This window comes from Acomys russatus, chromosome 20, assembly GCF_903995435.1.
Source record: "Acomys russatus chromosome 20, mAcoRus1.1, whole genome shotgun sequence".
Classification (NCBI taxonomy): domain Eukaryota; kingdom Metazoa; phylum Chordata; class Mammalia; order Rodentia; family Muridae; genus Acomys; species Acomys russatus.
Window position 1 is genome coordinate 40898868 of NC_067156.1, and position 19191 is coordinate 40918058.

Below are 19191 nucleotides of genomic sequence, written 5' to 3' on the forward strand. Positions count from 1 at the left end.
GGAAACCACTAGGAACCCTGGGGAATTTTGACACACTCCCAAGCTTGTAGCTGCCCGTCCTCTGTTCCTCCCTGTTCACGGTGTGCTGTGTGTGACACAGAGTCTGCTCACAGGAGAGGTGATGTGGCATTCCCCAAAGCCAGCAGAACAGAACGAGGAAGGTGGGAGGCAGCTTTCTCCTCCACGGCAACATCACAACCTTTAAAAAGAGGCAGCCTTGATGGGTGGCACTGAATTCTCAAGGGAAACAAACAAAAAACAAACAAATAAACAAAACTCCCTGACTTCATCTTCCATGTGGACTGCAGTGAGTGGGGAACTGTTTGTGACATTTGATAACATTCATTTAGTCTGCTAAGAGACTGTTGGTTTTGAGAAAGAAAAATGGTTATGTCAGTCTCTCTTTCACATACATGACATACATTCATATTAATTAACATATATTCTCAATCAAATCTCTCTCAGAATGTCTCTGGTTATGCTGCTATGTTGCAGTATTGTCCATCCACTTACGATGGTTGCCCTTTGTAGTCTAATCTCACCATGGCAACTGGCAATGTGTTCTTCAGTGTAAATCAGATAACACCAAGGCCCTCCTTAACTGTCCAGTGGCTTTCCTTTACTCTCTCCATTCATGGGATGGACTGAGAAAAGTACCTAATTGTTAGGAATTTCAAAAAAAAAAAATAACAAAATGAACATGGAGGAATTCATAGGTGCGCACATCCAGTAGGTTGAGCACTGCCATTATTTCTTTGGGAGATGATAGGGATTATTTTATACTTCTCACTCTTTTGAATTGCTGATGGTGATGCACTAGAATTGTTAGGAAGAATCATCACCATTCTCCAGCAAAAGTGTTCCTGTGACCACAATGTGCTTTGGAGCATGACAGAGAGTGCCCTTACAAAAAAGCATCCTCATTTGCAAATGGTTGCCCATGCTCATTCCTTTATAGTTCAAGCTGCCATGTGTTTGTTTTCTCTGACTGGAACATCCCAGGATGACAGCACATTTCTCCCTATTTGGAGCCACCCTCCTTGAACATAGTGTGGCTACTCTAAAAGACAGGAGCATCTCTCCTTAAGGTGAGATGCTAACTTAAGCACTCTCCAAATTTTAAAGTATAACTAAAGATGGTTACAAAATGCACTAAATTATTATACAAACAGAAACCTGTGTAAATCTAATCATTCATTTGAGACTGTGCATGTGTGTCTGTGTGTGTGCATGCATGCATACATGTGTACACTATATATTTTGCTTGTTATTATATATGCACATACATGTGCGCATATGTGTGTGTGTGTGTGAGAGAGAGAGAGAGAGAGAGGAGAGAAGAGAGAAGAGAGAGAGAGAGAGAGAGAGAGAGAGAGAGAGAGAGAGAGAACGTGCTTGCATCCAGTCAGCTCCTAATTAATGTTTAGGTTTATCATTGGCATTATTTTGTTGTTAGATGATGAGAATACTGTATACTTCTCATTCCATTAATTGCTAGTGGTGATGCACTAGTATTCTTAGGGAGAATCATCACTATTCCCAAACAAAAATGTCCCTGTGATCACTGTATATTTTGGAGTAAGATAGAGAATGTTCACTCCTCTATGTTGGATACATTAAATATACAGTATTTTATGTGTGTAGACTATATATGCAATAATTATACATACTGCATTCTATATATACAAGCAAAATAAGAGAGCAATAAAAGTCTAAGAATCAAGGGTAGACCAGAGTTGATGACTAAAATAATGTCATAAGGTACAAGCACTACCTACAAGTAGGCTGCATAGCTGGCTGCAAGCTTCCTAGGCTATCAGCATGTGCTCTGAAGTAGATACAGTAGTCAGGGGATTAAAACAAACCAGTTGTTTGAAAGGAGCACAATTGTTTCAGGTATTGTCACTTGAAAGGGTTCTTCTTTCCATTCTCATTGTGAGGACATGGCACTATGTATGTAGTCAGTGTCATCTGCACGCACACTCTTACAGCTGGCGTGATGGGATGAAATTACACCTGTAGTCCCAGAAAAGGAGTTGAGACCAGTCTGGACTGTATAGCAAACCCCTGCCTTGAAGTAAAACAAACAAAAGCTTCCCATGGCAATTGCCATGGTGAGTTTCCTAGGACTGTTTCCTCTGTTCCTCTGGCAGTTACAACCCAGGAGCACAGAGTGATAAAGTGTATCTAGTTAAGGAGTTTGCATTGGGCAACAGAGACACAAAACCACATGAGTGAGATATGAGATATGTCTGACTAGATGTTAGTGTACCTCTAACATTAGAAAGAGAAGGGTGGCATTTTCTAAAAAATAAAATCCTCCACAATGATATTTTCCCACCAGATTTGGATAAGTTTAATGGTGACAAAGCAGTTTATAGTAGTATATTCATACACTTCTCTTGATTCCTAATGGCAGACCCATTAACTTGATAGGCATTATGCTATCAGAGTTTAACCTAACTAAGACATGTTAAGAGAGTGCTATCTAATTTCAACAATGCGACTTCCTACTGAATCCCCAAGCACAAAATAGTTGAAAAGGACACTTAGGGTTGTTAGCAATGTGAAGTTGAAGACTGTTTGCTAAAAATAATTATTGGGCTGGCCAGATAGCTTAATGGGTAGAGATGCTTGCCGCCAACTCTGAAGATTTGAGTTTGATCCCTGGGACTCATGTGGTGGAAGGAGAGAACTTATTGCTGCAAGTTGTCCTCAGACCCCCACATGCAACCATGTGCACGCGCTTGCGCGCATGTGTGCTCGCATACACACGCGCACACATACACACACACACACACACACACAAACAGATAAATGTAATAATTTTTCAAAGACAAGAGCTGGGGAGATGGCACAGCAGTCAAAGTGCTTGTTGTAAAGGTAGCAGGTGTGAGGAGCTCTAACCCACAGAAGCTGAGTAAATTCTTGGTGGGCTCAGCAGCCTACCCACAATTCCAATGCTCAGAAGACAGAGAACCCTGGAATAAACTGGCTGGTTACACTATTGGCTAGCTTTGGCTTTAGTTGAGTAACACTGCTTCAAAGAATAATATAAAACATAATTTTGGAGGACTCCAGACATCAGCCTCAGAACTCCATACCTACCTGCATCCACCCAAGTACCCACACCGATGTGAATATGTGTATGCATGTGCATGCACATCACACACATACATACACATGAAAAGAAATGCTAGTAAAAAGAACTCAAATAATTATGGATAAATGAAAACAAATATGGCGAAAAAGATTAAATATATAACTAAACCATTATTATATAAATAATAGTTCTTTGGCTTAAGGAACTTATAATTCCTTAATATTTATTGGTTTTGGCTTTGAGACAGGATCTTGCCAGCTTGGAAGTCACTATGTAAATCAAGTTAACCTGACCTGATAGAGCTCTGCCTGCCTTTGTCTCCCCAGTGCTAAAATTAAAGGTTTTTGCCACAAAGCCTGAAAGATGTGTCAATTACAATAAGAATTAGAATTGTTATAACTACAATAATAGCAAGTCTCTGGACTCCTCACATTCTTGTGAGGTATAAAATCTTGCTGTATATTTGCTTTTAAATCTTGAAAGTCTCTCTTCATCCTGTCTTTTTACTTGGTTCTTCTTCCATGTGTAATCTTTCAGCTACTCAAACTTAGCTTTGTATAAATCACTAATATAGCTGAAATGGGCTGGGGAGGTGACACATGCCTGTGATCCTATTGTATTGGAGGTGGATGCAGGAGGAGTGCAAGTTCGAGGTCATCTCCAGCTACATAGAGACTTTGAGGCAAATCTGGATTAAATAATACTCTGCCTTCAAAGTATCATTAATTGGGAGACATTTTGTTCTCCTTTCTTCCTTTACCTAACCAAGTTCAGCCTACAAAAGTTAATTGTAGTCTGATAGTGCATCCCAGAGTCTCCTTATTTACCTTTCCTATCATATCAAGAGAAATGACGTCAATAGGTCAAAATTAGAATCAGTCACATCTGTATGTAAATCCTAGCTCTGTCACAAGATTAATTTTACTTCTAATTATGTGTATTTCTGTGTGTGAGTCTGTGCAACAGAGTGCAGGTGCCAGCGGAGGCCAGTAGAGGACATCCGATACCCTCGAGCTAGAATTACCTGTGGTTGCGGGCTACCCCACATGGGCTATGGGAACTGAACTGACTTCCTTTTCAAGAACACTCTTCACTGCTGAGCCATTTCCAAAGCTCCAACTGTGTGTCTTCTCTCCCATGTGAAGGGAAAATGATGCCTATGAACTAGAACAGGCATTATTGGGAAAATAGTGGGCACTCTTCAGTGGTTTTTAGTTTCATTCATCACATTTATGACTGTCCAAAGTCCCTAGGTAATTGTCAATACATCATCCTATTGAACCAGATGTCGCAGTGGAGCTTTATCGACAACTAGGGTTAAACTCTGTCCCCATTTAAAAACCTTAGACTCTCTCATTTGACTTGATGCCTGTGGTGGGCAGAACAATGTCACACCCCAAAGTCCACACCTTAGTCCCTAGAAACTGTGAATATATATCTTCCATAATAAATGAAACTTCGTATTAAGATGAAATCAAAGGCTCTAGAGGGATGGCTCTGTGGTTAAGAGTGTGTAATACTCTAGCAAAGAGCCCAAGTTCAGTTCCCAGAATTTATACTGGGTAGCTTTCTTTCTTCTTTTTTAAAAAATATTGGGTAGCTTTCATCTGTCTGTAATTCCAGCTCCAGGGGATCTGATACCATCTTTTGTCCTCAAGCAATTGCTTTCAATGCGCACCCATCTCACACAGACACACATACAGTCGCATAATTTGAAAGAAAAATAAGTCTTATTTATAAAAAGATGAAATCAAAGATTTTGAGACCAAAGGTTCATTCTAGTGAGATCATCATACTGACTATCATCCCCATAAATAGAAAGAGTGAGAAGATTGACAGTGTGAGGAGATGTGACAATGGATACAGAATTTGTGGTGGCATGGTACTGGCTTTCAACACAGAAACAAGGGATGCTGGAAGCCTTAGATGCTGCAAAGTGCAAGAAAATGAATTCTTCCCTACAGCTTCCAAGAAGGAACATACCCCTGCTAATGACAGAATTTTAGATGAATGAGAACTATTTGGGCACTTTTAACCTCAAAACCTATGAAATACTAAATTTGTATTCTTTGAAACTACTAGGCTTGGAGTAATTTGAAGCTATCGGAAAGTAATATAGTGTTATGCTATATTTGGAATCTGAAATATGGGGCTTGCCTCTGAGGAATCTCTGTGAGCCAAGCTACAGAATACATGTGGGATCATGATGACATTTCCACTTCCAATTCAAGTGTAGTTGTTCTCTCTTCATTTGTATGCAGAAGGTAACATAGACAAATGTATACATGGAATCTGGCTTTATATGTTTGAACTGGAATTGAGAATTATGCCTCCCCTATCAGTGAAATTTGCTACATCACTGGGAAAGAAAGATTTAAAATCCTACCTCACCAATGAAGAAATACTGACTGATGCAATAATTTTAAAGTGAATGTCTCTGTGCTAGTTAGTTTTTGTTAACTTGACACAAACTAGAGTCATCTGTAATGGTCTTGCTTTAGTTTGCATATGAATTGGTAAGTTTTAGAATGTTATGAATGCTTCTTCACTCATTCTATTGTGTAGTCTGTACTAGAACTTTCTATACATTAAATAATCTTTAAACATTATGAACATGAAAAATGAAGGTGGTATTATCTGTCTCCCCAAATATAAATCCCATAGTGATGGATAGCAATAAGTGATTAGATGAATGAAATCTCAAACAAAGAATTCAAAAGAATATCTCTGAAAATATTTAGTGAAATCAAAGAGGATATAAATAATCTTTAAAATGAATTATAAGAGAATAAAAATAAACAACTGAGTGAAAAGGAAGTCAATACAAGGACTTGAGAGGTAGGAATTAAACAAAGAAAAGTTTTACTGAAAAAAATCAAATTGAAGATTAGATATTAAAAGGTCAGTTAATCAAGTTAAAAACACAGTAGAGGACTCACCAATTAAATAGATCAAGTGGAAGTCAGAGGTCAGGAATGGGAGACAACATAGATGAATTAGACTATTCAACACTGACAAAGATAAAACAGAAAGTATGACCACATGAGATCTATGAAACAGCATTAAACGACCAAATGTATAAATCATGGGGATAGAAGGAGGAGAGGAATTTAAAGCTAAACACATAAACAACATTCAATAAAATTGTAGCGGAAGAAGCCTCAAATCTAGCAAGGTTATAGTCCAGACTCATGGGGCATTTAGATCACCAGACAAGACTAGAAAGACACCTCCTAGATCATATTGTAACACTAACGAGACTACCCTCTAAACCTAGAGGGAAAACCAGATGGACAGCTACAAGAAAGCAGCACTAAGTCACAGAGAGACAAACTCTTCCCAACCACAGTGCATTTCGCGGCAGAAACCCTAAAAGTGAGGAGGGCATGACCCAAGATATTCCAAGCACTAAAATGCAACAGTTGCCAGTGTGTGTTACTGTATCCAGCAGCAAGGTCTATCATTACTGGAGAAGGAGAACTTTCCATGAAAAAGACAAACTAAAGGAATTCATGGCTGCTTCCTCAGTACTACAGAAGATATTTGACAGAACCCTTACGATGGAAGAGAAAAATGAACACATCCATGAAGCTATGGGGAAGACTAAAATAGGCTAGAGGAGTAGGAAGCAAATGAGAAATAGAAAAACATCAGACATGAAAGTGTCAACAAAATGACAGCAGTCAGCATGTACCTCTCAATGATAACTTTGAATTTTAATGGACTATATTCCTCAATCAAAATATTAGCAGATTAGATTTAAAAAATCAGCATCCATCTAGTTGTGACTTCTAAAAATGGACCTCATCATCAAAGACAAATGCAACCTCAGGGTAAAGTGATCAAAAGAAGTGATTTAAGAAAGAGGAAGTAGAAAGCAAGCAGAGGTTAGAATGGGTGACAAAGCAGACCTCAAACTAAAATCAGGCAGAAGAGATTAAGGCCACTTCGTTCTGAGAATACTGCAATTTTAAATGTATACATTGAACATTTGCGTGCCCAAGTTTATAAAATAAACAGTAGTGGACAGGAAGGCACAGATTAATCCAATGCAACACTAATGGGTTACTTCATATAATCCCATTTTACCAACAGGTAATCTTGACAAGTAACAATTAGAGGAATGTATGAGTTAAATGACATCATAGGTCATGTGAACCTGATGGCCATCTAGAGAATGCTGCATCTGAACGTGACAGGATACCCTTCCTCCTCCTAACTCTAAAAAACTCTCTAAAACGGGCCATACAACAGGATATGGAGCAAATCTTAACAAATACTGGGAAATTAAAATAATTTCTTATATTCTGTCTTGCTGTGCTTGAATAAAGCTAGAACCAACAGCAAGAGGAAGTACAGAGTACACACAAGTTCATAGAGATTGAGTGACACAGGTTTGAAAAATAAGTGGATTTATTGAAGAAATAGGGAAGGAAATTAAAAATTTCCTAGGAACAAAGATGAAAGCAACATACTGATACCTGTTCAGCACTGGGAGGTGGATATAAGAGGTAAGTTCAGTTACAAGTTTTCACTTAAAAAAAAAAAAATCAGAGAAATTCAGGCCTGGGTCCTGGCAATTCAAGCGTTTGTAAGTTGAAGGCCAGAAGATCAAGAGTTCAAAGTTAGCCTGAATTTCTTGAGGCAAATGACCTACCAAAACTAAATTAAGATGTAATGAACAACTTAAAGAAGTGGTTCTCAACCTATGGGTCACAACTTTGGGGGTGAATGATCCTTTTACAGGAGTTGCCTACCATTGGAAAACACATTTATTTATATTATGATTCATAGCAGTAGCAACATTACAATTATGAAGTAGCAACAAAAAATAATTTTATGGTTGAGGGCACACTACAGCATAAGAAACTGCAGCATGATGAAGGTTAAGGACCCCAGGCTTAAATATAAGTATAACAAGGAATGAAATAGAAGCAAGAATAAAAAGCAATTTTCTAGCTAAGAATTTCTAGGTCCAGATGAATCCACTTCTGGATTACATCAGACTCTTTAAAAAAAGATTTATTCATCTAATGTATATAAGTGCTCTCTCTGTATGTACACCTGCATGCCAGAAGAGGGCATCAGATCATGTTATAGATGGTTGTAAGCCACCATCTGGTTGCTGGGAATTGAACTCAAGACCACTGAGCCACCTCTCCAACGCCTTATATCAGACTTTTAATGAAGAACCATTCTTGAACTAGTTCATAAAATAAAAAGGGAAGGGATGCTACCAAATGCTTTTTAAAAATGAACTCATTATCATTCTGATATAACAGCCAGATGATAGAGCAATAATAAAAAAAAGAAAATTATAAGCCAATCTCCCTGATGAACACAGACACAAAATTGTCTATAAGATACTTGCAAAATTAAATTTACAAACACTTCAAAAAGATCATTAACCATAATGGAATTGTCTTGATTCCAGAGATACAGGGATGATTCAACATATACAAATCAGTAAATGTCACACATCATATAAATGGATTCAAGGATGATATCACATGATCATCTCAGTACATGTAGCCAAGGCTTTTGATAAAATCCAACATCCTTTCATATAAAAGCCTTGAAGATACTACGAATAGAAAGAATGTACTTCAGTGTAATAAAAGCTACATATACCAAACCTCTAGCTAATACCTGACAAGGAAACTCAAAGCATCTCCACTAAGATCAGTAGCAAGACAAAGATGTCCACTTATATTCAATATGGTACTGGAGGCCTTAGCTATATCAATAAGACAAGAGAATGAAATAAAAAGGATACAAATAGGAAAGGAAGAAGTCAAAACACTCTATTTGAAAATAGTATGATTTTATACATGATACCCTAAAGACTCCACCAGAAAACAAATTTGATAAACAATAGAAGGATATAAAATTTGCTTGCAAAAAATTAGCAGCCTTTTTATACATCGACGTCAAATACGGTGAGAAAGAATTCAGAAAAACAAGCACATTCATAATTGCCTCAAAAAAAAAAAACCTATCAAAACTAATGTAGCCAATACCATGAAAGACTGCTATAATGAAAACTTTAAAACACTAAGGAAGGCAGTAGCTGTAATCTCAAGCTGTACCACAGAGTCACGGGAACATAGCCACCGTGCTACTGGCACAAAACAGACTCACAGACCAATGGAACAGAGTAGAACACAAGACCAGATATGAACACCACAGCTATAGCCACCAGATTTTCCCAAAGAAGTCAAGATGCAAATTGGAGGAAAGACAGCCTCTTCCACAAATAGTGCAGGGAGAACTGATTGTCCTTATGCAGAGGAATGAAAGCAGATCTTTATTGCTCACTAAGTACAGGAAATCAACTTCTAAAGGAGCAAAGTTTTAAAGTAAGATCTGAAATTTGGAAAATGTTAGAGGGGAAAAAACACCATAAGAATCGTGCATATACTAGGACTTTCTGAATAAGACTCTAGATGCTCAAAAAGTAATACCAACAATTGACAGATATGACTCCATGAAATTAAAAGCTTTCATGCATAAAGAAAACAACCATATAGAGACAACCTATAGAACTGAAGAAAAAAAAATCTTTGCTGCTATGCCACTGACAAAATACAACTAGTATATATAAAGAACTGAAAAAACACAAAACATTGAGAAATTAGGTAACCCAACCAATACATGTCCCAATGAAGTGAACATTTTTATTTAATTTTTAATTTTATTAATTTATTCATATTACATCTAAATTGTTAGCCCATTCCTTGTATCCTCCCATTCCTCCCTTCCTCCTGCTTTCCTTCTACTCCCCTCCCTATGACTGTGACTGAGGGGGAACCTCCTCCCCCTGTATATGTTCATACAAGTCTCTTCTTGGTAACCTGCTATCCTTCCTCTGAGTGCCACCAGGCCTCCCCATCAAGGGGACGTGGTCAAAAATGGGGCACCAGAGTTCGCATGAAAGTCAGACCCCACTCTCCACTCAATGGTGGAGAATGTCCTGTCCAGGGCTAGATCTGGGTAGGGGTTTGAAGTTTACTGCACGTATTGTCCCTGGCTAGTGCCATAATTTGAGCAGGACCCCTGGGCCCAGATCCACACATGATGTTCTTCTTGTAGGTTTCTAGGACCCTCTGGATCCTTCTATTTCCCCATTCTCCTATGCTTCTCTCACCTAAAGTCCCAACAGGATGTCCTCCCCTTTGACCCACTTTCCTGGTAAGTGAAGACTTTCATGGGACATGCCCCTTGGGCTAGTGTCTTGATATAAGTGAGTATATACCATTTGACTCTTTTTGCTTCTGGGTGAACTCACTCATGATAATTTCTAGTTCAATCCATTTGTCCACAAATTTCGGGAATTCCTTGTTTTTAATAGCTGAGTAGTATTCCATAGTATAAATGTACCACATGCTGGCAAGGATGTGGAGAAAGAGGAACACTCCTTCATTACAGGTGGGACTGCAAACTAGTACAACCACTTTGGAAATCTATCTGGTGCTTTCTCAAAAAAATGGGAATAAGGCTTCCTCAAGACCCAGCTATTCCACTCCTTGGAACATACCCAGAAAATCGTCCACCACACAACAGGGACATATGTTCAACCATGTTCATAGCTGCCTTATTCATAATAGCCAGAACATGGAAACAGCCTAAGTGTCCTTCAGTAGAAGAATGGATAATGAACAGACATTTTTTAACAGATAAAGTTCAAATGGTCAATAAGTATATAGAAAAAGTTCAATTTCACTAGCCAATAGAGAAATGAAAAGTAAAACAAAACTGAGATTGCATCTAACTCTAGTCAGAATTCCAGTCATCAAGAGAACGAAATATAACAAATTCGTGGAGCATACAGACAAAGGAAAACATATTGCTGGTGGGAATATAAGCAAATTTAGCCACTATGGAAATCTGTGAAGCTGTTTCTCAAAAAACTAAAAAACAAAACAAACAAACAAAAAGCCCTACAGAGCTACGGTATGACCTAGTTATACTATGACTTGCTATTTTCCTAAAGGGATACAAGTCAACACAATACAGACTTGCACATCAATGCTTATTACAACACTATTCAGAATAGGTAAATTATGGAACCAACCTATACATTCACCAACAAGGGAATGGATAAGGAAAATGTGATTACAGGATAGAATGGTTTTCAGCCATGAAGGAGAAAGCGGTTTATGTCATTTGCAGGAAAATGGATGCAAAGTTAGACAGTTATAAGGCGAGTTAAACAGTCTTAGGAAGACATTTGTTTTTCCTAGGTATTATGTAGGTAGATATATTCACACATGTACATGTGACATGAAAGTAGAAGCAAAATTGCCTCGGTGATAAAAGAAAGTAATGGGAGGCAGAAAGTGAGAATGGAGTTGGTGCTGAGTAGGGGCTATGCTGAATGTGCAATATATACCTGCAGGAAAATGACCTTATGGCACTCAATAGAATAAAACTTTATAATGTAACAAGACACTTTATATTGGCCAGATAAAACTATTATCATTTCCTGTTACTCATAATCCTAGTTTTTATTATTTTGATCAGTGTTTTATTCTGTTGATTTTAATAATAATAAACCATTACCGACAGTCACATGCAAGTGGGCTTCCTGGTACCTGGAAAAGTAGAGTCAGGTTTTTATTGTAAACTTGACCATGATTTGCAGAGCCCCCTACTCACACCACTGATAAGACTTCCAGTGAAGAACTAAAGTGTAACTCAAGACATACAGAAGGACATCCAGGCAGCTAGATCATCCTGAATGTTCCGTAACAAGAACTGGTCTTATTAGGGAGCGTGCAAAAGCCATGTCCCAACAAACCATCTCCAAGAGCCCACATAGCAATAATAAATTTACCACACAGAACTTAATCCATTGTAAAGAGACCAATTGATTTTTCTTTTTCTGTTTTCTTTTTTAAAGATTATTTTCTTATTATGTTTTGTTGTTGTTGTTGCTGTTTGGTTTTTTGAGACAAGAGTTTCTCTGTGTAGTCTTGGCTGTCCTGGACTCACTTTGTAGGCCAGGCTGGCCTTGAACTCACGGAGATTCACCTGCCTCTGCTTTCCTGAGTGCTGGGATTACCAGTGTGTGCCACTGAGCCCAGCTTTGTTTTTTTTTTATTATGTTTGCCGGGGCGGGGAGCGCGGTATGTGTATATATGAATTCAGCGGCTCGAGAACAGAAGAGGGCGTTAGCGCCACTGAAGCAGGAGTTACAGGTGGCTATGAAATTCCTGATGTGGGTGCTGGCATCCAGCCTCTGGTTTGGTGCAAGAGCAGTAAGTATATGCTCTTAACTTCTGAGCCAACTCTTCAGCCGCAGTTGACATTTCTTGATCAGCTAGACTGTAAACCAGAGCAGAAGACCATAGGTAATGTAGGGAATGGGATATTAGACTATTCTGACATTATTATGAATAATTGACAAATATATTTGAAAGCAGTAAGTATAGGCCATAGGTTGAAGTGTGTTGTCGGCAAGATCAGGTTACTGAAGCTGGCAGAATACAGAGGTTTTTAAGTCACAGTCCAAAGGGTTAGGGCCATTATTGGCAGAGTTCCGGTAAGAAGTTGAGATAGATCTGCCTAGTGACAGAAGGCAGCTGCATTGGAGGACAAAGCTTTGGGAGGGTGTGATCAGCGTTGTCAGTCAGTAGAACACAAGCCAGAGTCCAGAGAACATCCCAGGGTCTGTTGGCGATTAGAGTGAAGCAAGGCTGAATTCAAAAGTTCACAGGGCAGAGTCAGAGCAAGCAAAGGGAAGCCAATGTGCTCTCCTCTCCTCTTACTCCTCCCTTACCTTAGGGCATGCCTACGGGAGGCAGAGCCCTCGCTGCTGAGCAGAGAGACATGGGGGAAAATCACCCAAAGGAAATCAAAGAGCCTTTCAGAAATGATATAAAGATGGGGTCAGATAATATTCTGTGAATGTTCATATACATGTATGAAAATGAAGAATAATAGGGCCTGAAGCAAGTTCAAATGATGTTTTACCATGGCTTCCAATGGCTTAAGACCAGATATCCTGTTAGAATGTTACAGTAGGGAATATCTTGGGACTTGCAATTTTCAGCTTCCCATTACTGTTCATGTTGGATTGGAAAATAGAGATTTCTAGGGGCCAAATGGTGTCTAACGTCTATTTAGTGCTCACTGTATGCCAGGCAATATGGTAAGCATATTACAGATTTATAGCTGCATTTAATCTTTCTGGTGTCAGTATGATATAGGAATTACAGGCCCACTTTATAGATCCGCTAAGGTCAAAACTACTTAACTAGCTTGTACCAAGAAGGAGTCTCTAAAGAGGCATAACTCTAATTACAGAGAAAGTAGATGGAAGTAAGGGTTCTAATTAAATCCCTTCTTGTATCAATTTTAACTTTTATTGAACTTGTATTTGTTCAGTCAGACATGAAAACAATCCCCTGAGAGAAGTAGGTGTGAGGATGGAGGATATGGAGAATTTAGCAGTGCACGTTGGTGAAGACAGGGATGAAGCTAACACCAAGAACATCCAAGTATGACAGAGATTAAAGAAACAGAACTAGACAAAGAGGCTGACTTCCTTGTTTACTGTCCAAAGGGCACATGGCGTTCAGCCTGCCGTTGGCACCAGTGTAGCCTGACCCAGGGGAATGAGTTAGCTGTGGTGCGTGGTGATTCGTTTACTAGCCCGAAGCAGCCTTATCCAGTGAAGTATGGTTAAGTCGAAACTGGAGCTAGTGAAAAAAAAAATCCCATGAAATTACATGCTACCTGTGCCCTGGCTGGGAGTTTAGAAAAGGTCATAGTTTTGTTTAGGAAAGGAAGCTGAAGAAATTCGGTGTCACACACACAGAGCAGGCATTAGGCAGATGGGTGAGTAACTGAGCTCAAAGTCTACTGTCCTCAGCTCAGCCCAGAGGCTTCAGGCAGAACACGGATGGGAACAGATGGGACACCTGATTTTGCTCAGGTTTTGGCTCCTGAGCTCTTACGGGCTCCTGAGATGACTGTAGGAAGATAGGATTCTGGAATCATGGCAGATAGAAGAAGGTGGAGTAGGGATAAATTATTAAGACCATCCAGAGAAGCTAGGATTCATGTATTACCCAGAAATCAACCTATCCTGGAAACCATTAAGAAAACAAGCAAGCAAGCAAACAAACAAACAACAACAAAAATCTAAAACCAGCTCTAGCTAACTCTTCTATTCCTCACAAAACAATATTTTCTGAAGAGACAATCTTCCTTAAAAGCCGCCAATATTTAAGTCTCCTAGCTGGGGAAAAAAGAAAACTAAATTGGGTAGGAGACTTAGCCACTCTTTTTGTCAAGACTTTAGGTTTTTTTTTTTTTTTTAAGACTTCTGTGGCGTTTACAGATTTTCTTTATTGAAATTCTTTCTCTTAAGCACACACTTTTCCTTGAGGTTTTGACGTGGTTGTCCAGATGTTACTGCTCCTGATTTATAATGTGTCTGCCCTTTAGCTTTGCTTTTATTTTATAGATGAACCATTTCCTACATGAAATGTATTAATTGAGGGGTGCTTTGGGACTGAATTCTGTCTTCCCCAAGTTTATGTGCTCTAACTTTGAATCCTAACATGACGGTATTTGAAGGTGGAGCCTTTGGGAGGAAACCAAGTCCTGTTAAAGTCAGGGTATGGGGACTTCAGGATGGGTTTAAGCTGAGGACGGGAGAGATCACTGTCCATGTCCACACAGAGAGGCGAGAACAGATGAGGACACACAAAGGCAATAGCCACAAAGCCTAGACAAGAGCTCTCTCCAGAACTTCACCTCCCTGACATTTTAACGTTGGACTTCCTGCCTCCAAAAATGTGAGAAAATAAAGTCATAGTTTTTAAACATTCAACTTGTTATATTTGTTTGTGGCAGCCTGCCTCAGTCCACTTCCATTGACTAACATAGCACAGAGTTTGAGTAATTTATAAAGAAAAGGGATTTATTTGGTGTCTTAGTCAGGGTTACTATTGCTGTGATTAAACACCACAATCAAAAACAGTTTTGGGAGAAAAGGGTTTTTTTTCACTCAGAGTTCCATGTAACATCATCAAAAGCAGAGAGGGCAGAAACTTGGAGGCAGGGGCTAATGCAGAGGTCAGGGAGGGGTGCTGCTTACAAACTTGCTCCTCATAGCTTGCTCAGCCTGCTTTCTTATAGAAGCCCAGGGCCACCGGCCCAGGGATGGCACCATCCTCAATGGGCTGGGCCCCTCCCCCACTCTTCACTAATAAAGTGCCTTCCAGCTGGAACTTACAGAGGCATTTTCTCAAATCAGGCTTCCCCCATCTCTGATGACCCTAGCTTGTGTCAGCTTGACATAAATTTAGTCAGTACATTTGGGTTCATAGTTCTGGAATCTGGGAATTCCAAGTTCAGGTGGCTGAATGACAGAGGGTAGAAGGGCCAAGGGGCATATTAAAGACAGCATGAGGAATAGACTTGCTTTATAACATAACTCATCTGGTCCTATGAGAGGATTAGCTCATGTACAAAAGGCATTGATTTACTCTTGAGAGCTCTGCTCTCATGCTCAAATGCCTCCCACCAGACTCCACTTCCAATGCTTCTGTAGAGAGGAATTAAAAGTTCCAATCCCTGACCTTTTGGCGGACCCACCCAAACCATGCTGCAGCTTGAATTAAGAGAAGCCCTAAAACTGGGATTTTAGTAAACATTTTTAAAGATCATTGTTATAAGCTGTAGTGAAGTCTCATGCAAGTTTTGTGGTGGTTGTACATACATCTTTCCACTTTCAAAATACTTTGAAAATCCTACCAAGAGTGGTATAAATTAACATGCTGACTCTTTCTAGCAACAGTCACATAACAGTTGGTGTTTTATGAAACCTGGGGACACTTAAAGCAATATTTACTTACTGCAGACAGGCACTAGGATAGACTAAATGTTCCAATCTGGTGAACCAATGACCTTACTGGGCTCATTTATAAAGCATGGCTGACAGACTACTTAACAGGTGTGTGGGTAACTGCTCCCCAAAAAGTGTCACCCCAGCATAGGTGATAATTTCTTCACCACATTCATCCCTCCATTTAACTTAATATATTCTGAGGCCTACTGAGAACATGAGAGCACATGCAGCTTGGGCAGAATGACACACAGTAGGAAGGAGTGACTGGAAGCTTCTCTGAAGGTCTAATGACCTTTCTAACTCTTTTCTTCTGGTAGGGAATACCAGGCCAATCAGTTTAAAAATTTATACTTTGAGAATTCCATATGTGTACTTTGATCAGTTTAAAAATTTATACTTTGAGAATTCCATATGTGTACTTTGATCATAGTCCATCCTTGTTACCTACTCTCTCTTATCTTCGCATTTCCTTTGGACCCCCTCTCCTCAAAAAAGTCCCTTTTCCATTTCCAATTTTTCCCTATGACCCACTGAACTTAATTAGGGCCTTTTGCCACGAGTGCTTATTGGAACACGGACCACTTACTATGCCACCGAAGGGGAGTGAAAACCGAGTCTTCTTTCCTTGGGAGTCATTCCCTACAGATAACTCCTCTGCAAGGGAGGGTGCTGCACGAGCCCCTCCCCCATCTGTGATGGCATGTTTATAGGCTTGGTCATGGGCAGGTCCTGTGCGAATGACCCAGCTGCTCTGGGTTCACGAGTGCAATGACCATGCGATGTGCAGAACACAGTGTTTCACGGCATTCCTCTGCATCCACCAGCTCTCACATTGTTTATGTTCCTTCTGTAATATATCCTAGGCCTTGGACATGGTGTAGAAGTGTGTGTGTGTGTGTGTGTGTGTGTGTGTGTGTGTGTGTGTGTGATATCGATTGTTCATTTAGGGCCAAACAGTTAACAATCACTTCTTCTCAGCACTTTCACCAGTTATGAGTCAGCATTAACCTCTATTTACTGAAAAAGAAGCTTCTCTGACCAGGACTGAAAGTAGTACATCTATGGCTAGAGGGCAATTTGACACTGTTTCCATTTAGCAACATGAAGGTGGTAGGTAGGTTCCTTCTTAGAGCCTATGACTAGGTTTATAGTACCCAGCATGGATTTCCTCCTGTACAAAAGGCCTTGAATCTAAAAAGAAACTCAGTACTTATTCTCCTTACAGTCATGGCTCTATTGCCTGGAAGGCCATTCTTGTAGTATGCAGGATCCGCCCCTGGGGATGACTTGGTGAATTTTCTCTTTCAGCAGCTTACATAGCACTTCCTGGCTCTATGAAAAGTAGCCAGAAGGCAGGAAGCTTTCTGCTCAGTGCCAACATTTCTTTATGTCCTGCAACCAACGTGTGTGGTATCCTCACGCAATAGCTTCTTACCTTGTAGTCTGGGGAACAATCCAAAGCAATGGAAATAGGCTGTATTGTTTTGGAGGTGGGTCTCTGGACTCGCACAGAGTGAGTGCGTGAAGCTTGTGGACGACCTGCACACAATCATGTCATGATGAAGATAGGATAACATTCTACAACAATTGGGGGGCGGGGGGAAGCTTGCTACGCAATACTTTCCCATAACTAGAGGTAGCTGCTGGATGTGACTGACATTGTCACGGAACCCTTCCCTTCCTTTTGCACCTCTTGAATGCAGGGTTCCCTCCAGATGACGTGGCTAAGATGTGCTGTTCGGCTCTTGTTCCAATCCCTGGCTATTTGTTAGTGTCTCCTTTCTCTTTTTATTTGACTATTTGCCTTTTCTTAGTTACATCTCTGCCACAGGTACTTGACCTTAATGACACTACTGGGAAAGAAACCAACCAGTTTAGTTTGGTAATGCCTCAGGTTTTCTCCTAGGTCAAGCAGCAAATCACCACAGCGGGCTTCGGGTTAGAGGTAACATGTGCAAGAAGAAAATGAATGTGTTGCCTTGTTTTTCTCTGTAAGGTTTTAATAAATCTCATAATTTCCTGCTTATAATTAACTGAGTTCCTTCTTTCTCCTGTTTGAAACTTCATGTCTTAGAGCAGGAGAGACATGGCCAGCTTTGCTCTCCTTAGTATACCTACCATTCTTTCTCTCCCACACAGCAAAGAACTGGTAGGAAATCGAGTTTTTCACAAAAGAGAAAGTTGACAAATGTTTTCGGTGTGTTATAAAGAGTGCAACCACCTGCGCACACAGACTGACACTACAGAAGTAACAAAACTATCGGTAGAGTATGTGTGCCTGAAGAACGGCAGTGTCAGGGCGAGTGACACAAGCAAACTGCATTTGCTTGCAATGTAGCATACTGGAAAGCGCGGGCTCTCTGCTGGGTTGAGACATGACACTCCAGACAGTTTTATCGAGATGTCTTTGGTTTGGCTTTTCCTCTGTTGATATAAACCATTTCCATATTGACTTTTTCTTGCTGGTTTCTATTCATGAGTTTCCAGTCAAATATCAATGAAAACTATTTACTGAAGTATTAGAAATATAAGCATTCTCACTAATTAGAATATATTTAATCCAGGTATTTGTATTTGTGCTTTAAAGAGTTTGCATTATTTATTGAAACTTGGCCAGGCCTGGTGGCCCAAGCCTATAATTCCAACCACATAGAATGTTGAGGCAGGAGGGCTACAAATTCAAAGTCTGCCTTGGCTACGGAGTGTGTTCAATGCTAGCCTAGGTAATTTAGTGAGACTGTCCCAAAATAAAGTAATACAAGGGGTGTACATGTCTCAGTGACAGAACATTGGCCTAACTCACCTGAGGTAGATGGCATACAATGATTGGTTGGGAGTGAAGGACAGTGTGTCTTGTAGCCATATGTCTTCCTTTTATTAAGCTTAACTTTATTTTCTTGTACTTGGTCATTGGAAGAGCAGCTTTTTAGATCAGAGCCTTTGTGATATGTTGTTTGAAGAGATACGTCACTACCTAAGACTGAACAAGTATAAATCATATCTGTCCCCCCAACACACCAGGCCCCCGACCCTCTAACTGTGGGCTGACCTTAAGAACTCCTGAATGCTAGGTTAGTATTCTATTACTGAGTTTCAAGCCAGCCCTAGCTTCCTTAGTTCTAACCTGTCTCAGCCTCGCCAACAGCTGGGACTACAGGCCTGCGGCTGTGGTGCCTGGCTTGACTGGTTTACACAACGCTGGCGTTGTTACTCATGAGCCAGTGCT